At 32.6% G+C, this 27583-nt stretch overlaps 1 protein-coding gene and 1 pseudogene across 6 annotated transcripts in view; one reads left to right on the forward strand and one right to left on the reverse strand.

Moving 5' to 3' along the window:
- Nucleotides 1–27583, reverse strand: part of LOC145296805 (uncharacterized) — a 432324-nt gene that overhangs the window by 395989 nt on the left and 8752 nt on the right. The window lies entirely within an intron of this gene.
- LOC145297162 (U2 spliceosomal RNA) lies at nt 19363–19532 on the forward strand (annotated as a pseudogene).

Below are 27583 nucleotides of genomic sequence, written 5' to 3' on the forward strand. Positions count from 1 at the left end.
TTAGTAGTTTGTATATTTACATTCTTATTTATTTAAAATTAGATATATAAAGGTTAAAAATATTTTATTTTTACATATATACATTTTTTTTTTTTTTTTTTTTTTTATTAACTATATAAATTTATTATATGTAATTATAAATACATTTATACATTGCTAATATAGTTTTGGATTTCCTTTATCAATATAATCTGGTTTATCTTAAACGATTCAAAAGCATCAGGATAACGAACAAATATTTGTATATATATATATATATGTATGTATATATATGTATGTATATATATATGTATATATATGTATATATATGCATATATATGTATATATATATGCATGTATATATATGTATATATATATGTATATATATGTGTATATATATGTATATATATATGTGTATATATATGTATATATATGTATGTGTATATATATGTATATATATGTATATATATATATGTATATATATATATGTATATGTATATATATATATATATATATATATATATATATAATGTCCCCTGTCTGGGTAGAGTACTGTCGTTAATGTACCTCACCCGCTTGTTAATTGGCTATAAAGCGACGCTCGCTGTTTGTTTGTTTGTTTGTGTGTAAATAAACAAGCACCTCAAGCACTTTAAAAGCGGTGGGAGAGTGTTTATTTAAATGGACTTTTGTTGAGTTCACTTGTGAGCACCAATCCCATGGGCCGGTGGGTAGAATTGCTGATTATCAACGGGGAGATTGTGGGTTCAATCCCCGGCTAGGGAAATGTGCTAGTCTAGCTGCGCTGATGCGTTGTGATACAACGAAACAGTAATGTACGTGGATGACTGTATATTTATCAAAGGTTTCACTTTTGTGCTATTAAAGGGATCGTTTAGAATCTATAAAATCAAAATAAATTACAAGAGATTATATTTACGAATTCAGGAGACCGGACCCATAAATATTTAATATCAATTAAAAACATATTATAATAAAATAGCGTGTAAACATAAGGAATAAAAACAATGAATCTAAATGAATATTTTTCTGTTGGCAACCTCTAGTAATAAGAGGGCAAGTCTCCCTCAAAGCCTTCTTTCTTAAGTATTCAACCCTTAGTCAATTTGATATAAAACATACACTACTATGATAAGAACTATGAATATGGACTTAGGTAGTTTTTTTTTTTTTTGCTAGTTTTTGTTATTTTTTTTTCTTTTTCTAATAAAATGTTCATTATGTTTTCTAACGTTTTTTTTTTTATTTCGCTGGGCTTGTTCTGGCGATTCTCGTCATATGGCAGTCGTGCTCGAGCCAACGTTATGGAAACCCGGCTCAAAAGATGCATGAGTACCCTCAATTTTAATAGATTTTTTTTTAACTTTCAAGAATAAGCCAAGAATAAGTAAAAATATGTGAACGTTTTTGTGAAAGTTTATACTGTTTATTTTTTTTGTTTGTTTGTTTTTTAGATATTTTCAAGAAAATTTTTTAATATTGTTCTTGTTTTATGTTTTTTTTAAATTTTTGTTTCAAGAAAAGTTGCAATTTTTTGTTGTTGCTGAAGAAGAAGAAGAAGAAGAAGAATTTTTCTTTCTTTTTATTTTTTCGAAAACCTAGAGCGGTTCGACGAGTCCCCCGACCTTGTACTTTCTGACGGTAAACAGTGTCTCATCGACTTCCACAGTGTGCCCTGGGGCATCGATATGCCGGGAATTCTTAAGGAAATTATCTTGGCAAATGTATCTAATGAAGTTTCTCCAGTCGGTAGCTGTATGTTCTGACACAATTCTACATATATTTTGTGATTTTTAGAAATTCTGGATATTTACATTTTATACCTGAAAAAAAATGGAGGTCCACTGTCCGCTAATCAAACGCTCAACAACACGATTTGAAATATAAAAAGTAAAATACCTACCCCCTCTTCATTAACCCCACCCCAAAAATTACTTAAATACCTTTTTTTGTGAAGAAAATGTCGACTATTTTTCTACTAACGTTTTAACGTTTGATCAGCGCTTGTCTTGTTCCGGCAGTTCTCGTCAGCTGCCGGTCGAGCCCAAGCCAACGTCACGGAAATCCAGGTCCAAAGATGCATGGGTAGCCTTACTGAAACAAATTATGCGAAAGTGTACGATGCATTTGAACATAAGAGTCTATTTTAATATGTAAATGGGGATAGTCTAGTGCTCGGTTGAACGTTACATTTCCTGACCTGAAAGTTTATCTGTTAATTCCATTGGACAAATTAAATCACGCGGTGATAAATTTGTAGATGCAAGGGTTTAACTTTTAAAATTAAAACAACCGGAAAACTTTTAATGATTAAAACATATTCAGTTGAGGTTAACTCTTGCGATCTATATTAATAAAGCTGTTTGAAGACTTCCCCTGCGTCTGTGTATTTATCGCATCTACATGACTTCAACATTGGAATTTTTCTTGTAATAATGTTGGTTATTTATTGAAAACAAAACTCCAATAGTGTGCTATACTGAAGCGAATTTAAATAAAGATTTGAATCCACCAGAATGCTTTGTTGTTGTTGTTGTTGTTGTCTTTTGTTAATATTTTTATGTATTAGCCCATGACTCTTAAAAATTTGAAAGAAATCTGGAAACATTTCTGGTTTAAAATTTCTTCGCAAATTATCAAGTTTAAAAAGATTCAAAGTTTTGAAAGCGACAACTCGGCTGATGTATTTACCACTAGTCTCTCGTTTTTCAGACAGAGTCAAAAAAAAGAATCTCAAACCTACTAGATCCCGCATTATCGCCCAAGCTACAACCTCCGTCCCATCGTCTCAATGTTGCATCCCTGTACCTGTTCTATGAGTACTTTAATGGGATATGCTCTGATGAATTCAGCACTTGTACCACCTCGATGTAAATACGGGAACTAGTCCGACAAACAATAAAAACTGACCCTTCACTGTCGAGATCATTAAAGCTGAAAAGCCTTTTAATCTGATATTTTAACCCTCGGACTGTTAGATTTTGGAATTTCCTCCTAGTTTCCTGCTTTCTTGACTTACTGATATGCAGAAGTTTTAGTGTAATGTGAACAGGTATATTGTTACTGAACTGCAGTCCGATGTTAGATATGATCCTAAATAATAATCTTTTACGTCCAAGTGATAAAATGCTTTCTTTGGGTGAATAGGTGTAAAAAAAGCGTGAGAAGATAGGATTGATCAGATTAATCCAAACAGTCAAAAGATTATGTACACAAAATGTTGTGGATTAGTTTATTTAAACAAAAATACTGTTCTAGACGAACAATGTATTTAAACTTTTGAAACTTCAGGCGAAGTAGTGTGACATTTATTTCCATAAGAAAGAATATATATATATATATATATATATATATATATATATATATATATATATATATATATATATATATATACAGGGTGACCCCCCAAAAAAACAAAAGCTAAACGGAGGCCATCTAGAATATCTGCTGTAGAACGGAGAAAAAAAGGCCAAAGACCCTAGTGTTTTGATGTGATGTTTTGAATATAATAAACTAGTTATGATCAAAGTTTCATTTCATTCGGACAAAACACTAAGAAACGGGGCCTAATTAGAGTTGGGACCCGTTTTTTTTGTGGGGGTCACCATATATATATATATATATATATATATATATATATATATATATATATAATGTTCCCTATCTTAGGTTGAGCATTTGCGAAGCGATATACAAATTACCATTAGCGTATGAAGCGATGCTCTTTGTGTAAACAAATTGAGCTTAGGTACTTTATACAATGTCAAAACATTGTTAATTCACTGCCCGCATAATAGCAGCCGTATAGCGCAGCGGTTAGAAGCTTCGACTATCATTTTGGCGATCGGGTTTCGATCCTGGCTTGAGGTAGCTGTTTGCCTAGCCGCACTTATCAGCTGTGAAACGGCGAAACAGTACTGTATGTGGATGATTCTCTCTCTCTCTCTTTATATATATATATATATATATATATATATATATATATATATATATATATATAAACACAACGAACCCGAAAGAGGATTTATATATGTTAATCTACATAAAATAAGCATTTGGACAATGACATATAATGGGTGAGCATCAATTTTGTTGCGACTGACAGCCCGGTTTCTCTTTTAATTCGATCCAAATAACGAAAGGGAAGCTGATAATAACGTTGCCACCAGACTACTTTACTGGGCGTATATCAGATGGCTCTATATGTAGCGCGCCATCAATTTGTTTGTATACGACGCACCTACTGATCATACTAATTCATTATGTAAATAATTTAGAGGGGTCCACCAAACGCCGGGGAACATGCCTTATATTGCTTACATTTTCCTCTAGTTATCACTTCCCGAACAAACTCAAGTGAAGTAAGCTATATAATTTCAATTTAGGTTCGGCAGCCAGTTAACTCGCTTTTCTTTGTGTTGTCCTTTAGGCTTCATATTTCATGAGCGAAGTTTCTTACAAAAGAGGAAGAATTGCTCTTTTCAGGATCGGAATACATCCATTTAACAATTAGCGTTGCCTGTTTTTGACCCTGAAGTAGTATCTTTTAGTTTTTTTTTACGTCAAATAGTCGAATTATGACGTATGGATATTCATACGATATCAGGAAATAAATAGAAAAATATGCCAGAAAAGCTACAAGTTTGAGGAAATAATACTAGGACTGTTTTATAAATTAGTACAAAAAATCCCGTTTATTGTTTAGAATGTTGTCTCCATATTTTTGTTACCTTGATAAAAGCAACAACAAAAATTTACAAAACAAATAGAGTTATATATCCGTCGCGAAGGACCAATGAAAAATATGTTCCATTGGTGTATTTCAAGTAGAGGTAAATTTTCGCTGGCTTTATTCTATCTTTTAGTTCTTGCATTCCATGAGCGATGTTTCTGACAAATGGAGAGAAATTGTTGTTTTCTAGATTGGAATCTATACATATATCACACTTATCTTTGCCTATTTTTTCCTTGGAGTAGTATTTTATCATCTTTACATCAAGTGGCTTGATGCCTCGTCTGGAGCGATTTCTATAAAAGTAATAATATAGTAAAACACTTCATGTTCCTACGTACCTTATCACTTTTTACGCGATTAACATTGTCTAATTAGCATAGTCGGTTGGTGATTCATCTGATGTTGCTAAGGAAAAATTCCGACTTTAACCATTTAAAAATGAATTGTTCCGAAATTAAATTATGTCGTTCCATCGACTAAAATAGTACAGTTTGAAATAAATTTCAAAAAATAGCATTTATTTTATTTTTTTTTTTTTCAAGAATTAGACGTCAATTATTTTTACAGTAAAACGTCAAAAAATGCTGATTGTTTCAAAAAAGAAATGCATTGCTACAGTTTTAAATATAAAAGGTCACTGCTGCCATCGAAGTTCGAACTTGAACCTCTAGATAATGAAATGATCACTTATCATTTACTATTCGTGCTACTAAAGATACGTGTTACTGAAAGCAAAAGAAAACAAGTGAAGCATGCATGCTCCCCGTGAGTGCACAGTAGAACGAAGAATAAAAAATGACTAAGTTCAGCATTTGCAACCCCACCCTCGGTTAGCCCTAAAAGTCCCCAGGACACGTCAAATCCTGGTGAAAATGAACAAACGGTGCAGTTTTAGGCCTTAACATATGTAAATTTGAGTTCTGCATCATGTAAACAAAGAAATCACTGAATCCATCATTTGCGCTCCCGATTTAACCCCAAAAGTCCCAAAGGTCTTAACATATTTAAATTTAAGCTCAACACCATGCAAAACTGCTAAATAGACATACACAGAAAATTGTGAACAAATATGATAAAATAGTCGCAAAAATGGAGTGTTTTTATTAGCCCTAAAAGAGCCCCTGGGGCACACCCAAGAGTTATCGCGAAGTATAGACAAACAAAGTTATATGGAAATCAGTTAGTTACAATTTTTCAGAAAGTTTTATAAAAATCCAAGGCATCAATTCTTTTTAATAAGCACAAACGTGTAAATTTTAGCCTTTTTAACCCGAAAGGCACCCCTAGGGGGGGGAGCAACCGCAGTTTTCCCGGAAAGTCCGTTCTGTTACTTTTTTTTTACTCATATCATGTTTAATGTTTGTGCAACATTTCAAAAAATTTCAAGGCGTAGTTATTGAGAAAAGTGCGGACGGACGAACGGACAAGGGTGAATTTACAGGTCTATCCTCCTTTTGTCGGGAAACCAATAATTTGTTCAAAGAATATTTAGCTGGCAATGACAATTATTTTCCCAGAATGAGAAAGAATAATTTCTCTTATTCGTATTGACGCTGACAGAGATTTATTTCAAAATGAATCTAAGTACAAACTGTAAATTGATATAGCAAATGCTGCGAAAATTATGCGGAGTCTCGTTAGTTCATGTATTCGCTTACATGTTAACGGTTTGTACAATCCCTGGTGGTTTAGCGACATGCCACGCATATGATTACGTGTATTACGTGTTAATTAATTGTTATTAAAGTGAAATAGAACCCTATGTGCTCCAATAAACTCACTGTACATGTGACCCCTTCTCTCTCAAGGTAAACACTTTTGAATAATCCAACTAGATGCAAAATTTTACCCCAACACTGTAAAGATTTCTAGATGTTTAAGGATGTTTTTCAGTTTGGTAGATTTTTTCTTCAACTACCTACTCTTCCAATATGCCCAAAAGTAAATGCTATGTAACCAAACTTGCACAGTACTCAAGATGGCCGACTTGTAACAACGTGGGGATGGAATTTCTTTTTCCCAAACGAAAACACTAGGTTTATCATGAACAAAATTAACTTTTCGTTGGTAACATCAAATGGCAATAACATCTGACGAGTTGATGATCAAAAGGAGATTTTTATGAATACATAAAATCATAAAATTGTCATCCCATTAACAAAACGGCTGTAATGAAGAAACCCAAGATGAAATAAACAAAAGTTACAGCATTAAACAAAATGTACGTCTTTGAATTTCAACAAAGTTGTGTACTATATATGCTCTGCACCTATAAAATATATACATTGAGCTTTACTCGAAATTAACGGTGATTAAGTTTTTATCATAACAGTCTCAACCCATTAAATGAAACGGGTATACATTGAAATTAACAATGTTTCAAAACGAAACATTTATAACATATATATATATATGTATAAGGAATGAAAAAGTACCAGCGGTGGTTGATGTTATGTTTTAAGAAAACTTTTTCTAAGTGACTTTTTCTTTTCTTACATTTTTATTTCAATTATCCTGAAGATGTCCTCTAAAATAAGGACGAAACGTTGATTTTTTAATAATTTCATTCGGTTTCTCTATTTTTCTTATATATATATATATATATATATATATATATATATATATATATATATATATATATATAGTCATCCACATACAGTACTGTTTCACAGCTCATCGGCAACTGCCTTAAGCCAGGAAGGAAATCCGACCGCCTGTACGACAGTCAAGGCTCATAACCATTACGCTAATCGGCGGCTGCTATTCTAGTCGTGAATTAATGATGTTTTGACATATATATATGCATATATATATATATATATATATAAATATATAATATATATAAATATATAATATATATAAATATATATAAATATATATATAAATATATGTATATACAAATATATGTATATATAAATATATATATATATAAATATATTTATATATATATAAATATATATGAATTTATTTATATATAAATATATATTTATATATATATATTTATATATAAATATATATTTATATACATATATTTATATATATATATTTATATATATATTTATATATAAATATATATATAAATATATATATATTTATATATAAATATATATATAAATATATATATATATAAATATATATATAAATATATATATAAATATAAATATATATATATAAATATATATATAAATATATATATAAATATAAATATATATATAAATATAAATATATATAAATATATAAATATATATTTATATATAAATATATATATATATTTATATATAAATATATATAAATATATATAAATATATATTCATATATATAAATATATATTCATATATAAATATATACATAAATATATATAAATATAAATAAATATATATATATATATATAAATGCATAAATAAAAAAATATATATAAATATATATATATGTATATGTATATATATATATATATATATATATATATATATATATATAGTAAAACTCCTTTAATTTGCACTTCCTTTAAAGTTGGACTTCCTCTCATTTGGACTTCTTCTAAACCTTGGACTTTCTCTAAACTTGAACTTTCTTGTCATTGAAATTGTATTAGCATATTTGATGCAGAGTTGCAGTAAAACTGTTTACATGGTTTAGTCAGATATTGCACACAAATGTAAATATTGGTACTACGTAATTAATGTAGATTAGCTATTGATAAATAATTTACACTAACTGTAATTTTTTTTTCAGATTGCTATACTTAAAATAGTGTAAAACAACCCATCACAATGGGTCCAGAAAAAAATTCTTGAAACCAAATGGTTACCAACCAACCAAGCTGTTCTTAAATCACTTAATGCAAATGATGTTGAAATGTGGGTGCAACAAGATGAGGAAACTACTGATCAATATCCTGAAGGCAGTAATGGTGATGAAAATAGCGACAGCTCCCATTCTCTTGACCCTAATGTGAATAACCAAGAACACTCTGATGAAGCAATATCATGGGATGATGCAGAAAAGTCTATGAGGACGGTTATAAAATTTCTAGAAAAAAGTCCTTACTTTAGTGACAACTATGTTTTGCAAGCAAATTTCAGATGTTCGTGATCGTTACGGAATATAATGGCAGTGCCCGAGAGCTCAATCGATGAAAATTGAAACTGCAATGAGACTCATTCAACGAATAAATAAAAAATACTGTATTTTACATAAGTGTATGATTTCTGTAAATGATAACTTCGGTAATAAATACCTAACAAGTAAGAGTAGATTTAATTTATTTCCCATGTTTTTTTTTTCCTGGTAATAATATTTAACAATTCTTACTTGCAATATATCGTAAACTCAACTTAATATATACTTGAAGTATCATATAGCAATGAATTTCATTTAATATTTCTTAATTCTTAGAAAATTAATGTTAACTGCAGCACATGTTTTATCACGTAACTTGAACAGCATCCTCTAATTTGAAAGAAGCGGATGTTCAAATTATAGGAGTTATACGGTATATATATATATATATATATATATATATATATATATATATATATATATATATATATATATATATATATATACTAGATAGGGGGTTGTCGGCTTAGCCCGGTCGTAAAATACAATTAAATATGATATTTTCATTTGTCCCGATCTGCCCGGTCGTAAAATATGCTTAAATATGATATTTTAATTTGTTAAAATTTCGTATATATTTTTATAGAGCCCTTATTTCAAACATAAAAAAGTGTTTTGTGTCATCAGCAAAAATAGAAATCAAAATGGTAGCATTCAAAGCTGGTGACGTTACCACTGTACCAACGTTACACGCATATGAACTGATTAAAAATTAAAAATAAACTAAAACGAATGCGCAAAATGTATAACCATTTTTTCAATTTTGACCCATTTTTGACCCGTTAAAAAGAATTTTAACCTGATAAAGACCCATAAAAGAAAGGTCCGTAAAAATCCAATCGTTTGAGGCCCCTGGCGCCGCTCTGCGACTTTTAGTTTCGTAAGAGATAGAGTTTGGAAATATGAAGACAGACACACATTCTGTTTTATCAAAAAAGTCCGGCATTGCTTTATTTATTCATTCCTTGATAATTTCATTCATTCATTAAAACTTCCCTTATCATATATATATATATATATATATATATATATATATATATAACGTCAATGGAATTTGTGTAATGACACCCACAAACTAGACGTTATCCGCTATCATATATCTAACTTTCTCAATGAGAAACCACGTGCAGTTTTAAAGCACAACGCAATAAGAAAAAATAAGAATTTCACAAAAGCAATGTGCACTGTTATACAAAACTAAAGCAGTTATTTCAATGGAAAACTTTGAGCAGCATCTTGAGGTCAAGGATGACCTTAATAAAACCGGTATTGAGAAAGCCACATGTCTCCGAGCAAAGATAATTCCGTCCCTTTCCGGCAACTCATTGGGAAGAGAATTCGTCAAAATAAACATTCAGCTGATCATTTAGGGTATAAGACGTATGAATGTACGGTGCAAATACACGTGGGTATTTATCGATCTCTCTTTATCTCTCACGCGTGCCTGCAAGTAATTTGTCTCCTTGTTTCTGTCCTAATAAACCTTATAAAGTAATATCAACGTCCGAGTGAATTTATCTGCAATATATCCGAAACCTGGGTTCGCAACAACGAATTCATTTAAGGCAAAAAAAAACTCGATTTTGTACGATAGTAAACATTGCTGCCTTTTTACGTTAATTCTGTGATACAAACAAATGAGAAACTAAGGAAAGGGAAAAATAAGAAGGAAAACAGAAATTGAGCATCTGATAAATGTGAAATGTATTTTTAAAAAGTAATAATAGAAAATAATAAAACAAAAGTCGAAGTAAGATAAAACTGAAGATATGTTTTTAATTAGAAAATAATCATTTTAGGGTTTTTTTTTATAGTGTTTTTCCCCCTTCTTCTACGCAACGGAATTTTAATAGAGTGAATCTGCATAGAATGACGGTGTCTAGAACAGCTGAATGTTATTGGTGTCATCTGATTACTTATGCAAAACATTGTTACGTATCGTAAATGTGACGGTTTTCGAAATAGATTTTAAATGCGATATTTCACTATCAGTAGTAATTATGAAAATATAAAATACTATTATATAATAAAATGAGTGAGCTTTTTTCTTTTCAGGCGTTTTTTTATTCGTTTTCTGCTAACGGTATATAAATAGCTAATAAATTACCAGGAAAATTATTAAAGCTGGGAGGAGCGATGCATATTTTCTTAGGAAAGTTATAATGAATGAATGAAATTATCAAGGAATGAATAAATAAAGCAATGCCGGTCTTTTTGATAAAACAGAATTAATGAAGGAGAATTTCGAGTGAATGGTGGGAGAGTGATAATAGATGCTATTGACACAGTGAAGTTTACTCATACCTCCTGCAAATATAACTTTTTAAGAAAGTCATATTGGTCGGAATTAATGTAGGAATTTAAATGAAACTGACTCATAATTTCCAAAAACATGAATCAAGTATTGTTAAGAGGAGTGATCATATCGGAATTATATTCCGTGCTTGTGTTTATAGCTTTGTAACTTGCGAGATGAAAATCAACTGTACTTTATTAATATAGTAGATTACATAAAAGTCTTCACCGGCAAAAAAAAAAAAAAAAAAAAAAATTATAATAATATTCTTTCCAATATTGCGATACGTTGAAACACAGCGACGGCCCATTTTGGTTGTGTCACATAAAAGCTAAGTCCGGATGACAACTCTCTACACACTCTGAACCTCACATGAGCGTTTTTATCATTTTATATTTTATAATTTCCAAGTTGTAAATATAGTATAATAACCAAAAATATTTGTTTTCTTTTTATGGGTGTCCGATGCGAAATCAGTCCTCATGATATTAGTGTACTCTCGGTGATCAAAATAAAATATACAGATTGGAACGATAAAAATGTCGCCCCAGATAATGACATCATTCCATTTCTGTTTGATGAAAACACTTTCATTTTTTATTTTCTATTTATTTTGTTTGTTTGTTTTTTTGCTTGTTTGTGCAGACCATCTACGAGTTGGCTAGTTGTGTACAAATCCCAAAAGCGATAGGATCTTTCTATTATGTCTGAAAGTGACACAATGTTCATCGAACGAAATCGGATTTTGCACAGCTATACAACTCATGTTCTCTACCGACCAAAGTTATGACAACAGGATCATGTCCAGCACCCTCAATATGCAAATATGGACGGTTCAACGCTTGAGGGAACAGATCTATAAAGTTTCCGGCCACAGTTATGGTCTTTTGATGTGTTAGGGCAACATCATGCCACCTCACAGTCGGTTTGAAAGTGAACACCAAAATATACCTGGACGTGCTGAAGAGTGTGGTGATCGTTTAGTGCCGGCCTACAAGTCAAAAGAGACCCAGGCTTAGCTTCAGAAGGAGTGCTACGGCCTTGTACCCTTCTCTCATCGCCCCCATCCTCCCTTGACCTGAACCAGGTTGACTACTTCGTTTGGTCATACGTCGAAAACATCACGTACATGACCTCTCACAACAGCAAAGCCAGCCTGATCGCTACCGTCCGCCGAGTATTCGCCGAGCTCCCGCCGGCGCTTGTGGAAAAGACACGCTCCCAGTTCCGGCGGTTATATTGAATAGATATCAGCTCTACTACATAATAAAGTTAGTGAATTGATTTTTTCAATAAAAGTTTTAAAATAAACTGTACTGTTGTTTCATTTAAGGTGACAACTTTATCGTTCCACCCTGTATTTATGCAAGTACTCTGATTAATGTAGTTTAAAAATATATATGCTTATAGAGGATTATCTTGAAAAGTCTAAACATTTGTGAACAAACAAATAGACGGAAACAATTTTATATTTAAGTGGAGAACGAATAAATTCAACTCTCTAAACAGAACAATTTTGCGTCACTTTATGCTTTTTTTTACTAAAATGAAAATCAAGAACGCCACTAAACCGTATGCCTAGAATCATTTTTACAACTTTGATCAAAATCTATTATATCATTTTAATTCTAGAAAATGTCTAACATTTAATGCTTAAGCTTAAGGGGTATTAAGAAAAAAATAAAATTCAGTGAATTTTGATTCATTGTTTTCTAATAATTATTAATCAAATTCAATATAAATCTGAAATGTTTCAATTTTCAAACAAAGGTTGTGCCCATATTATGTTCCCTTAAAGACCTTTATTTTTATATCCTTCAAAGAAAATGAAATTTGGGGAATATTTGTAAAAAATGTCTAATATCTATTGTTAAAATTTCATTAAAAAATATTTGTTCTGAATTTTAAAGAAACCTTCCAATACGCTTTTTACCCCCTTCGTGTAAAACTGAATCAAACAAACTTTTGCCCACACTTACACATTTTACGCCTAACATTTGTGTGCTTGCATCCTTAATGATCTGTTAATTAATTTAGGAGTAAAATCTCTACAAAGAAATATATAAACATGTACAAATACCTCACGTTATAAAGACCCCCTAAATACTAAAAATAACAACAACCAAAATGTGCCCATATTACCCACTGTGATGCCGAGAATACATATTCCAAAATTCATAATGATTAGTTCATTGGTTCTATAATTTATCCTCTACAATGGAACATGTATATATATATATATATATATATATATATATATATATATATATAAATGCAACTTTGTCTCTGTGTGTGAGTTCGTTCCTTAAAGCCTCCGAAACGGTTGAACAGATTTTCTTTAAAATTTACAGAACTTTAGTGTATAAGTCTGGGAGTGATCTTAGTTGAGTTTTGTTTCAGCATACCCCCGATAATAATCGAAACCGTTATTTTAATTTATCTATCATCGGTAAAGCCATTTTCCATGATGTCGTTTAGCAAAAATGAAAGAACGGGCCGTGAAAATTCTACTGTGGGTAAGTTGATAGTGTGTTTTTTTTGTTTGCTTTCGTTTTTTATTTTTGGCTTTTTGCATGACGTGGTTGGTAGGTTCAAACTCTGCACATAAATTTCTAAATTTTTTTTTCATTAACTGCAAACACTATTATAAGACTTGAAAATTTACGTCTGTTTTTTTTTTTTTTTTTTTTTGCACGATGTGGTCTGTAAGTTCAAATCCTGCACGTAAAATTCGTTTTTTTTTTCGTTAACTGGAAAGAAGTTTATGTAAGATAATTTTATCGCGTAAAAGAAACAATAGATTCTCTAGAGTGCAGTGTAAAATAACATCTATTTTTGACTGAGTTACTGCATGGAGGCATGTGAACTTTCCTCCCGGGCGATTTCAGAGATTTTGGATGATAATAAACATATAGGAGTGTGAAATATTCGTTGATCACCATTCAATGCAGGGAAACATCGGGTCTCCCTGCTGAAGAACCCTAGAGTGGATGAAACGCGGAATATTCAGTGTAGTTTAATCACCATATATATTTTATAAATTACTAACTAGCTCTACCTACGTATTGAGCACTTTTGAAGTAAATACTTAAAGTTTACGCATAAATTTATACTTTCGGATATTAATTTTATGTGAGTAAATGAAGTAGTTTATATATATATATATATATATATATATATATATATATATATATATAAAACAAATAGATATACGTAATTTATATATGTATTTCAAAAATGTTAACATTTACACAGCAATAGTGTGCTCATGGTACTAACCGTGTTGCTTAGAATGTATATTTCAAAATTCATAATTTACTACTTTACAAGTCTCTCTCTCTCTCTCTCTCTCTATATATATATATATATCTATATATATATATATATATATATATATATATATATATATATAAACATGTACGCATACTTGATTTTATATAGAGACAAAGGCAACTAATTTTATATAAATAGACTATATTATACATGTAATAATGTTACATGTCGTTTGTGACATTGAACATATGAAGATATCTGAAATGGTAACACCCATGTTCGTTTGATGAAATACGTAGCATTTTAAATGAAAATAAAAGGAATGCACTGATATTCGAAGAGTGTTCGGTAGCCACGCCAAACTTTGGTCGATTTCAAAGATAATAAAGGGCCGTTTTCATTGCGGTGTGGTCGCAAAGAAACACCGGCTTTTCCGTCTCATCTACCGCAGCTAACCCAGATATGCACCTAATTACAGCATACCCTCCAAGAGCAGGGCGTGGTAGTAATGTGATTATGAGACCAGTCAATTTCCACCTATTTATCTGTGGGGGCGGGTGTGGGTAATAAGAATGAACTTTGACAATTCCGATTGGCTATGTTAGATTAATTTTGACTAACGTGGGAAAGAATGGGAAATTAAATCATGTAGAGCGTTTTTTAAAATGCCCCCTGCCCCCCAAAAAACATGTTTACAAAATATAAGTATGCTGGTTAATGCATTCGGCCATGGAAGAACGTGAGGAAAAAATAATTTTAAGCTGTTTTCTTTGTTATTTACAGTCTAACCTGATACAAGAAACCCGAATATAAGAGAGAGTGTTTCTAGTTCGAAATTAGAGCTTGTGTTAATGTACAGGTAACCCGTATATAAGAAACCCTGGATATAGGAGAGTTGTAAGACCCGATAAGAAGTGTCTTATATCCGGGTTACACTGTATTATTAATTGAGAAATCCTTTCCATTAAAAATCTAGTCAATGTAATGCATCTAAAATTGAGAAAATCGCGCTTGCAAAATGTCAACATTATGTGAATAAAAAAAAAATAAATAAATAAAATAAAATTGTGAATAAACGAAATCAAAACAAGATGGCCACCGAATTTGGCCAGATGTCGCATGATTTCGTTTATTCACATAATGTTGACAATTTTCAAACGTGATTTTCTCAATTTTAGATGATTAATACTAACTGGATTTTAATGGAAGGATTCCTCATTGAAAATTAGACAATAAAAAACAGAACAATTTTAATGCCTAAGCAGATATTTTCTCACGTTTTTCCATGGCCGCTACCTATATATATATTACCATGTCCTGATCAAGTGACGAGTGTAGGAAGGGGGTCACTACTTTTATAGAATTAAAGTATTTTAATCACATTTTTTCAAGTTTTATTTTTGCTCTTATAAACATTCGGATAATAGTACAAATCATTGTGTAAATAGAGACACACGAGAATACTCTCATGACTCTATGTATGTCTGTCGGTCTGTCTGTCTATCTCCATATTTTCAAACTCTATCTCCTCCGAAACTAAAAGTCGTAGAGCGGCACTAGACGTCTCAAATGATTGGATTTTTATGTCTTTAAACCGGTTATAATCGTTTTTAAGGCATCAAAAATGGTTCAAAATTGAAAAACATCGTTAAACATTTTGTACATTCATCTTAGTTTATTTTTAATTTTTAATGCGCGTCACGTTGGTACGGTGGTAACGTCACCACCTTTGAATGCTAGTTTTGGTTTCGATTCTAGTTGATGGCACTCAAATACTTTTTTTTTACTTTTGAAATTAAGACTCCATAATAATATATACGAAATCTGGAAAAATTAAAATATCATATTTAAGCGTATTTTACGCCCGGGCAAAGCCGGGCGCCACCCCCGCTACTAAAAAAGTAATTACAACACCTTGACAAACCTAAAATTAAAAAATGCAGGAGTTTTGCCGACTGTAATAAGAAAATATTACAGCAAAATTGTAACAGTAAACACTGAAATTTACTTTATGGTTAGTTAACTTGCCATTGAGCTAAAATAATTATGTCGGATATTTATCGGGCAACACCGAAAAGTGTGCTGGTCAATGATTATTATAATTTTTCAAGCCTAAAATGTTGGCAGTTAAAATATGTTTTAAAATTATACAATTATTTAGAAGAAACAGTTATTTCTGTTTCTACATTTATTCAAGTGAGAATTAACTATTATTATTATTATTATTATTATTATTATTATTATTATTATTATTAGACTTGTTCGGATTAGGAATGTTAACTTAAAAATTAAAAATGTTATCGTAACAATTTAGTTGGCAAGTTGAAAAAAAACATGTCAAAAACATCAGGAGATTATCTTAGTAATTAGTAAGGTCATTTAGAAGGGGCTATGGTCTTTTTTGAGATACGCCGAAATTGGTTAGAGAAAACAGTTAGTTGGAGTCGATAGAGGGATAGAGACGGTCCACAGATCGTGATGGCTCCGCACAGAGGATGTCAGAAATGACAAAAACCAGAACGTAAACAGGACTTAAATCAGCGTGCAGCTTTCAAAGAGGGGAAAAACATTTTCTAGAATAAAACGTTGCCGAAAATGAAACTCAAAGCTCTGTCGTTTTGGGGGAGAATTTTTATTGCAGCTTATCCGCCAAGCCAAGACCCAAGATGGACTAGATATTTTTCCAGATTGGCCAGATGTTGAAACCCCAAATAAACGTTATTCGTCCTTTATGTTGTAAAGATATTTACGTATATTCTTGTCTTGTCATGACTGTATGTAAATGTACATCTTCCTACGATTCTAGCTTCACCGGCACTTTCTACTCAAGTCTCCAGACAACCGAAGCAGCAAGAGGTCACATCCTCATCGATATGTTGAGAATATCAAAATCGAAGAAATGAATAAAGCGAAACACGTTAAAATTAAAACCAAATAAAATTTACACAATAAAATTCACAACCTCAAATTTCTCGCGATCATCCTGTAGATGGTCCAGTCTAATTCTTCTACCGAATTATCGCGCAAGGATTAAGCAGTAAACTACATAAAAATAGGCATAGAAAGAAAATAGATCCTTCCAACCAACTTTCAGCTTTTCTGTGTCTGTGTTCGACGGAAAAAGTATGTTAACTATATTAAGTAGATAGCTCGAGTACCTGTCTAAGGACGTGGTCGCATTACACATATAACATGGACTCTTTAATGGCTTCAGGCGGTCATACTTTACAACACTTAAAAAATGTATACAGTTTTTTTTTTGGGGGGGAGTTACACAGGAAGCACCACTTATCAAGGCCCGGAGGCCACTTGAGGATAAGGATTAATGGGTATACATTAGTCAGTGTGATTATAACGTAGTAAACATAAGTAGTGAGAATTTTGTAAATTGGATTACTTAGGGTGCCGGTTCATCAAGAACTTGTTTACATTGGACTTGAAGACAATCAGATTGTAGTCAGCTGAAAAGTAAGCAATCGGAAGAGAGTTCCACAGGCGTGCAGTTCTAAGAAAGAAGCTTTGTTCATGGAAGCTGCATTTAGGTTTAAGCACAAATAAAGAGTGTGGGGAATTGTGAAAAACATGGGTTATATTATTAGACTAGCAGGGCTCCCGACATTGCCCGGTCGTAAAATACGCTTAAATATATTTTGATTAATGCAGAGTTCGTATTTATTATTATATTATATTAGACCCAATTTATAGTAATGATTTAAAAAGTTTTAAAAAAAAACAAATGACTCGTGTGCGACTACCGAGAATCGAAGCCAAACATTTAGCTTATGATTTATTTTTGCCGTTATGAAGAAATATTTGCTCCAAGGCTAAAAATTAAAACATGAACCAATACCTACCACGTTATGTATGCATATTCGTTGCCGGCGTTTGACCTTCACCTGGAAAATTTCATATTTTTAAAAAATTCGACATTTCTTTACCGATTTTCCAGGGTTTTAACCAAAATATAAAGTTTTGCATCGGTTCGATTACCTTATATATGAAGTTTCATGTCTGTAGACTAAAAACTGACAGAGGAGTTTGGTAGGAAAGATTTTTTTAAACAAAAATATACACGTATACATAAATATATATGGAAAGAGTTCTGTGTTTACTATAAATTTTTTACGCAATTATTACGCAAGTATAAATCATTTAGAATATCTGCATGAATGTAATTACACGTAATAGTTAACTTAACATGATCACCTCATAAGAAAAACGAAAAAACTAATAGAAAATTAATTAAAATGAATGTTTAATAGAATATGCAGATTAGTTAGATCTTTTGTAGATAAATCCAATTCCACGACCCATATATAAGAAAATTGTATTTTCTTTTTAAATAAATAGAAAAAAGGCTTTCGAGCCAAAATGAAAGTGTAATATCTGTTCTGCAGATGCTGCAATCAAAATAATATGTGGAGACCATATCAGACCATTGCTCTCGAGCAATCAGTTTTGGAATATGTAAGGGAAACCCTTCCTAGCATTGTCACTACCAGTCCCCCCCCCACTGCCCAAAACCCCTTCGGGGGCCCGGGCGTCAAAGATCAAAGTGTAGTATCTGTTCCGACAGATACTACAAGCTATGACTAGCAAAGACCAGCTATGACTAGCAAAGACCATATGTGGGGGTAACCTCACATATCTGACCTTGGTCACTGAAGGGGCAACCCTTCATACCAACAGTTTCTAATCCAGCTCCCACTTCCCACCTCTCGGGAGCTGGATCCCTCTTTCCCTCCCCTCTCCCCCTATCTCCACATTAAAAAACGGTCTCCTGCCTAATTTGCTCAGTGGGGAAGCAAATAAATATCCACTACCAGTTCCCCCCTCGGGTGAGCTGGTCCCTCTTCCACATTAAAAAGTGGTCTTGTGCCTGATTTGTTCTCGTGGGGAAGCAAATACGTAACTAAATAGAAAAAAAAGGCTTGCCCTTTTTCTTTCTTGGCCTTTGGGCTAAGATCAAAGTGTAGAATCTGTTCTTATGTTACACTTATGTAATTTATCCTTGGTCAATCGAGGGGAAACCATCAATACTGAGACGATTATTATTTTCTTTTGTCCCTACGAGAGTGCCTTTTCTACCCTTCTTTTTGGGGAGCTGACCCCTCCCCCTCTCACATCAAAAACGACCTTGTGTCACATTTTGCTTTCGTGGGGAAGCAAATACCAATAGAAAAGGAAAAGTTTTTAACATAAATATTAATACACAAAAAAAACGAATTTCTAGTAGTATAGATTCAGGAACTTAGAAAAAATTCAACTTTGGGAATCTGCATTTCTTATGCATATGAATGAATGCTATACAAAAAATAGGGTATTTATTGCAATGTATTTACAGTACAAAACACCTAATCAAGAGATACCTTTCTAATAATCTGTCTTTTTAAGTGCAATTGTTAGTATCTCTCTTGCACTTGGTTCACCAGGTATATGCGCTAGGTAGTTTGGGAATTCTTTCTCAAAAGTCCGGTAGCGCTAATAATTATTGGAATGATAGAGATCTTCTTAAGATTCCAGTTTGTTTTTATGTCGTAGAAAAAAGTATTATTTCGTCATCCTCTATCTGTCTGTCTGTCTGTCTTTCTCTCTCTCTCTCTCTCTCTCTCTCTCTCTCTCTCTCTCTCTCTCCTTCTCTCAGCTCTGTTTAAGCCAGCATTTTTAGGAACACTAACTTCTACTAAGGTTGCTTCTTTCCCCTTCTTGTCCCATATCAATATGTCTAGTTTAATAGATCCCTTCTCTATGTACGTTGTTGTATGAATTGCATCGTTATAGTGGATGGTGTATGACTTATTTCCAACTGGTATATCTGGTATATGTTTCTTGGGCTTGTTGATAAACTCGGTATTCGATTTTTTTTACAGATGGTCAAATCTGGTCAAATGGAAATATTTACGCACATAATTGTGTCGCATTATATAATATCGTCGTACAGCAGAACCTTAAAATCTGATTTAGGATCATTTCTGCCTCCTAAATTTAAAAATATGATCCGTTTTAGGGGGATCAAGTCAAAAGTCAAAAAGATATGTTTACTTAGTCGAACATATTTTCCGAAATTTGCCTCACGTTTATAGGAGCTATATAAGGCAAATAATTCTTGGTCGCATACATACTTCATTTATTAAAACATATTACTAAAAACGGTTGGAGTGAGTTATCTCCCCTATAATTTAATACGCATCTCTCTTGTCACAATGCTTGAAAAATGAAAAAAGAATCAATGTAGATTTTCCGATTAAAACAGTTTTTAGTCACTGTTTCCTGTCAACTTGTGATAAATAACTTATTATTTTCTTAATGCGTCATTTAAATTTAAAAATATAAGTGGTTTCAATCTAAAGCAACTGTAAAACAAATTACCAAGACTTGTATTACAATAGACCGGAAGTGAACGAATCATCGTAATAGATTCTGTTTGTTCTGTAAAAATCTGTTCGAGGTCATAAAAACAAATAATGGATCTTGTGAAGAATTCAAATCTTTCTGTGGAGATCAAACATATGTGGGTTGCTTCCGTCGGGTAAATATTACAGATTTTGTGAAGAAGGCATATAGTTTCTTATACCTATCGAATACCTACACTTTCTCGTTTCTGCTATTTAATTGTCGTGGCTTAGCAAGTATGTCGTCTAAATTGACTGACAATCATCGCTTTCCGTCATATAATTTAATAATGGGTGTCAGCCGTATTAGTGACTGGTGAGAATTAAAAGCTGTTATGGATTATATGTGACAAGGCTTAACATGACAAACCAATTAATCGGATCGGATGTCTCCGATCACCTGTCTAATTCAGTTGAATTCTCAATCTAATGGCGTTTTAATTCTATGGTCATCAGCTTTTCGGTCAACAGAAATCTGCCCTCACGCATCACAGAGCGCCAGCCACTGTCAACAGTTGATCCGTTGGGGAGTTTTGCTTTAAAAGTCGCTTCTGTTTTGTGTTGTATTATCCTTGGTGTTTACTAGAAATGATCTGTAACTATTCGATGAATAAATCAATTCAATAATTGCTATTGTGTGTCATTTTACGTACACATGTTGAAATATTGTGTGTCATTTTACGTACACATGTTGAAATATTGTGTGTCATTTTACGTACACATGTTGAAATATTGTGTGTCATTTTACGTACACATGTTGAAATAAAGATTTTTTTTTTATTTCAAAGGGGTTGATCTGATCAATTGAAATAAGTGTAATTTTCTGATTTAGTATGAAAAAGGTGACTTAAAAATTATTTTTAGGGGCATTCTGAACAAGTACAAATATGTTATCATAATCTTTGCATTTTTCAGTGTGCGCATAATGGATAATGCCTGGATGAGGTTAAGGTTTTCGGTCAAAAATAATTTCCCGGTGTAAAACATGCTGAGTTCTGTGAGCTGAGTCATAAATGGGAACAAAAGGTATATTAATAATAATAATTACATATCAGTGAGGTCATGAAAAGCAAATTAAGTATTTTTTAATTCTATATAAATATATATACATGTATACACACACACACGTATATATATGTATACGTATATATGTACACATACATACACATGTGTATATATGTGTGTGTGTGTGTGTGTGTGTGTGTGTGTGTGTGTGTGTGTGGTGATTGTCACTTCTTGACAGAAGAAGTCCATCTTTCCCTTGCTTTATTGTTGATTACTCATTCATTTTAATGTATTTTTGAAATATTTTCTTTTATTTATATATATATATATATATATATACAATATCTTCTTTTATATATATATATATATATATATATATATATATATATATATATATATATATATATATATACATACATTTGGAGATGTGATCAAGATGCATCAATTCCTATTTTCTGTGGGAGCGAAGGTGGCTCTTCAGATCAGCCCTGCTCTTACACAGTCTGTTGCAAAGGTCACACTTAAGCTGACATTGAGGGATGCCAACTGGTGCTGCTCTACTGTGGACGCTCATATGACGCTTCAGGCATCCACTCGATTTACAGACCACAGAGCAAACAGAACATCTGTGCCTTGCAATGTTTTCCCCATCAAATATATACGTATATATGTACACACACGCAAACACACAGACATATATATATATATATATATATATATATATAGGGTGACCCCCAAAAAACGGACCCTAACTCTAATTAGGCCCCGTTTCTTAGTGTTTTGTTCGAATGAAATGAAACGTTAGTCATAACTAGTTTATTGTATTTAAAACATCACATCAAACCACTAGGGTATTTGGCCTTTTTTCTCCGTTGACTGTAAAATGCTTAGAAAAACAATTGAATGTCCCCTGTTTTTTGGGGGGTCACCCTGTATATGTATAGAGAGAGGGGGGGAGAAGTGGATTATCCTCCTGCCGAATATAGACAAGTTGTTAGAAATCCACATGAATAAATTGTTTTTAGTTGTGACGGTTTCGTGTAGGTCCATCCACATTTTTGAGAACCACTGATAAACTCGGTCAGTGCATACATTATATATATATATATATATATATATATATATATATATATATATATGATGAGAATAATGGAAATAAAAATGGAACAAACCAAGTTATGTGTTCATCAACGTTTCGTCTTCATTGTTGTCATCTGTATTTATCCTGAAGAGATCTTACGGTAAAGACAAAACATTGATGAACACAAACTTGATCTTTTCCTTTTTTATCTCTCTCTCTCTCTCTCTCTCTCTCTCTCTCTCTCTCTCTCTCTCTCTCTCTCTCATATATATATATATATATATATATGTGAGGGGGAGAAAGAATCACATGTTACCAGGTCATGTGTAATTAACAGGAAAATTGAATATGGCAACAAAAAGAAACAAGAAAAATAGTATTGCATGCATTGTTCGAGAAAAAAAAACGTCTGCTTTGCTTTGCAGACCAATCCCAATAGACAGTATCCTATCTATTTATTGCTGCCAGGTATCATAACTTTCAGTTCGCTACGTCATTTCCGTAACATGTTCGCTAACCCAGCTACTTTTATCCTACTTTTCGTAAAAAACACGCCATCAGCATCGTCGTCGTTGTCTTTATCATATAAGTTTCCAGTCATAAACGTTATTTTTTATTTTCTCTTCCTATCTTGTTAGATTTAAAATTGTAATTTTTATTAGTGTGTGGTCTAGAGGTTTTGTGGCCAGAAACAAACATGGCGGACTTAAGTTAATAACACGGAAACAATGTCTAACTTAATGCCTACCTTCCGTTATTTAAAAGATAATTTTGAGGTTGTATACATTTTTTTAACCGATTCTTTAATGCGTTGATGGTTGTTCGGTTGTGCTGTTAGCAGAGCCACTAACACCCACCCACACATTCTTGTAAAACTGCCGTCTACACATTGCATAGTAGATAGCATTGATTGCATAACTTAATGCCAAAAAGATGGTTGCATTCATCAATTTATGTTTACATATTTGGAAAATGGTTTGATTATAAATGGCATATGCTGTGCTAAAAAGAAAAACTGAGTATTATGTATCTGCTAAACTTGCTGTCTATTTTTAATTTTATTTTTAAAAACGTATAAATGACGTCATCCGCATCTCAGTAACATCTACTGCATAGAAGAAAAGTGAAAATAAACGCCTGCTTACGAACCCAACATTAATAACAGATGTAACAGAAATAGATATTTTTATTGGTGCTAAAATGTATCAAGGAACCGGTATATATCTTGTTTCTGAATTTTTGTGAGGATAGGTAATTTGTAATTTTTTATTATTATTCACTCACTAGGAGTAGTCACACAGGCGATCATCAAAAATTCTCTGAGAACAACTTGTGGTGTTGCTTAGAGTCTCAGTGACAACAAGTCTCCCCAGATTTCCAGTACTATCCACCTCTTTCGATAACCTTTCCAGATCAATTAGCGTTGTCGCAACAACTGTTTACCATTGATTCCTCATTGGCAGCGGCCATTTGTCTTCACTAGAATTTGGATGGCAATAAGCCTCTCCAAGGTCCCAGTCCTCTTAGCAATTATCCAGCGGAGGTCTGGTTAGTGCTCTCTCTCTATCTCTCTCTCTCTCTCTCTCTCTCTCTCTCCTCGGTCTTTCCATCCTCCGTGACCCTCAATTATTTGACGTGGCGCCTGTTTATAGCGACACACGGGGAAAAAAAGGCGGAAGGCAGGGGCACAGGGGGGAATAAACTTATAATTATACAGTTTCAGTTTTCATGATTCCCTGTGATATCCTTTGTGTTTTACATCTGTAACAGTTTCTGAATGTCCAATTTGTGCATGTTGCTCATGTTTATTAGTCTCCACATTCAATGGTTTTCCATAACATTTCAGCCGTTTTCATTATTGTTATCCATTGTATCTTCTTGGCCATCACTTGGATTCCAATTTCCCCAATTTTTTAAAAAGTTTTTCGGTATTGTTCCTAGCACTCCTACTATTATTATTAATTATTATTATTATTATTATTATTATTATTATTATTATTATTATTATTATTGTTATTATTATTGTTGTTATTATTATTATCATTATTATTGTTATTATTGTTATTATTATCATTGTTATTATTATTGTTGTTGTTATAATCATTATTATTATTATTGTCATTATTACTGTTATTATTATTATTGTCATTATTACTGTTATTATTATTATTATTGTCATTATTACTGTTATTATTATTATTGTCATTATTGTTATTGTTATTATTACTGTTGTTATTATTATTATTATTATTATTATTATTATTATTATTATTATTATTATTATTATTACAAATCCCAGATGTGTTGGGCTGCCATCAGACCTCTGCTACTGTAGGTACCACCATTACCATTAGGAAAACACTTGATCTTTGAAGCTCCTGGTTTAAAGCCGGGATTGAGGGAAAATCCTTTGAGAAAAAAATCCCAACTTTTCTCAGGGAGATGTTATAGAAAGAAACCAGGATTACTATTATCATGAGTCATATTCTCACAATGTTTCGGTCGATGTAACCTTCGGCCTTCTTCAGGTGTATCTTGTCGAAATCTAGAATCTTTCTGTCGAACTCAGTAATCTACATGTAATTCCGACGGGACTTTTTCTTTAATCTACGAGGTTAGCATGTTCTCTGATCATTGAACTTTCAACATCCAGAAGAATTTAACTTTGTACTTTATCCATTACGTCACGGGTCCAAATTATCAAAATGATATATAGTATATATTTGATCAGAAAATATGATCTAATTAAATGCGAAAGTTGGGCCGATTTCTCGTACTACAACGAGGTGAAAAGTTTATTTTAAGTTGATTCAACTTTTATACAATAAACGTGCCATCTTTTTATATAGAGCTTGTGAATTAGCCGCAAGATTAACTAATTTGCATATTGATTTTGAAAAGGGACATTTTAGTTATTAACTATTATTGCTGTTTACTTAATTCAGTGATTGTTTTTTATTTTAATATAACAAATTGTTCTGTTTTGTAATATTCTTTTATTTTCTGGTCAAATATTTAGCATTTTTAGTAAACTCTTTCTTTCGTTAGACGAACCGACTTGATTTTCAGTACGCTAAGAGTTATTTCTAAGTTATAAGTGAAAAGACAAATTGATTTCTAATCATAAATTAATTTTTATCGAAATTACAAAAATATTTATCTATTTATATAAATGCCTGACATAATCATGCTGACACACCGTTTCTCGTGAGATGAACGAGGTTAAGCAAGGTTAAGCCTGGTCAGTACAAGATGGAAGTATATTAGGGGGCAAAATGGGAGAAAAGTGGTAAAAAGAGAAATGACGTCATGGAGATAGCGAAAAAGAAAATGGTAATATTCGTTATTTATCCCGCGCAACGTCAGGTTTTTATTATAAAACTTATAAAGTATATTGTTTGTTCATAGAGATGCGTCTCGTAGATCGAGAATGGGGGACTCGGCATTGTGGCTACCATCCAGATGGTCGTTCTCATTAATATCCGTCTACGCGTTTGAAAAATGGTCTGCTTTCAAAGTTGGCACATTCTTTTGGCAGAAACAAATTATCCTGCGTCTTCGTCCCACCCTGTCACCTGGAAACAAGCAGGAAGTTTCCCTTTACGGTTGACGCGTTGTACGAGGATGCGCACATTCAGAAACTAATCGCCCATCGATGAATGCGCTTATATGTTCACCGATTTGACATGCGTGAAATGCAGTCTCGACTTTCATTCATTAATAAACTAGAAACAGTGTGCTACCTTCGCCCACATAACTCTACTAGTGCGTGCTACCGCCTAATATGAACGTAATGACAGGAAAGATGGCATTTTTGACAACTGAGCAGACACTACATTTAACCCTCTCAAAGGAGGGTGGGTGTAATATCTGGGAGGACAGATACTACACATCACTTGAACAGAGCAGTGAAAGCTAATATGTCAGTTATAAATAGTACAGTAAACTGAATTTCGCATTAAAATATAGTAATAGCATAGGTTCGGCTTCAGATGTAGAGGTACATTTTTGTTAATTATATACAGAGTAAACGATAAAGTTGTCGCTCTAAAGAAAACAACGTTACAACTGTATTTTAAAACTTTTACTGAAAAGATTAATTCAGGTAACTTGATTATGTAGTAGAGCTAACATCTATTCAATGTAGCCGCCTTCAGCTTCAATCACCGCTTCGATACTGGTTCGGAACTCGGAGTATACCTCTTCCACAAGCGCTGGCGGGAGCTTCGCGAATACTCAGCAAATGGCGGCAATCAGGCTGGCTTTGGTGTTGTGGGAGGTCATGTTGGTGATGTTCTCGACGTATAACCAAATGATGTATTCTAGCGGGTTCAGGTCGACAGAGGAGGGGGCCCGTGAGAGAAAGGGTACAAAGTCGTAGCACTCTTTTTGACGCTAAGCCTGGGTCTCTTTCGACTTGTGGCTGGCGCCAGGCCCTTCTGCCACACCCAGTGTCTGACAGCGGCAACCTGATTGCACCAGGGGATCACTACACTCTTCAGCACATTACGGTACACTTTGGTGTTGACTTTTAAGCTGACTTTGAAGATGTAAGATGGCATAATAAGGCCCTCAGTTGAAACCACACCAAAAACCATAACCGTGGCTAGAACCTTTGTTTTCACCAGGACCAAAAAAATAAAAATAAAAAATAAAACTAAAAAGGTGGGAACCAAAAAAAA

The sequence above is a fragment of the Euprymna scolopes genome, chromosome 17 (genome assembly GCF_053919585.1).
Source record: "Euprymna scolopes isolate OS-2025 chromosome 17, ASM5391958v1, whole genome shotgun sequence".
NCBI lineage: Eukaryota > Metazoa > Mollusca > Cephalopoda > Sepiida > Sepiolidae > Euprymna > Euprymna scolopes.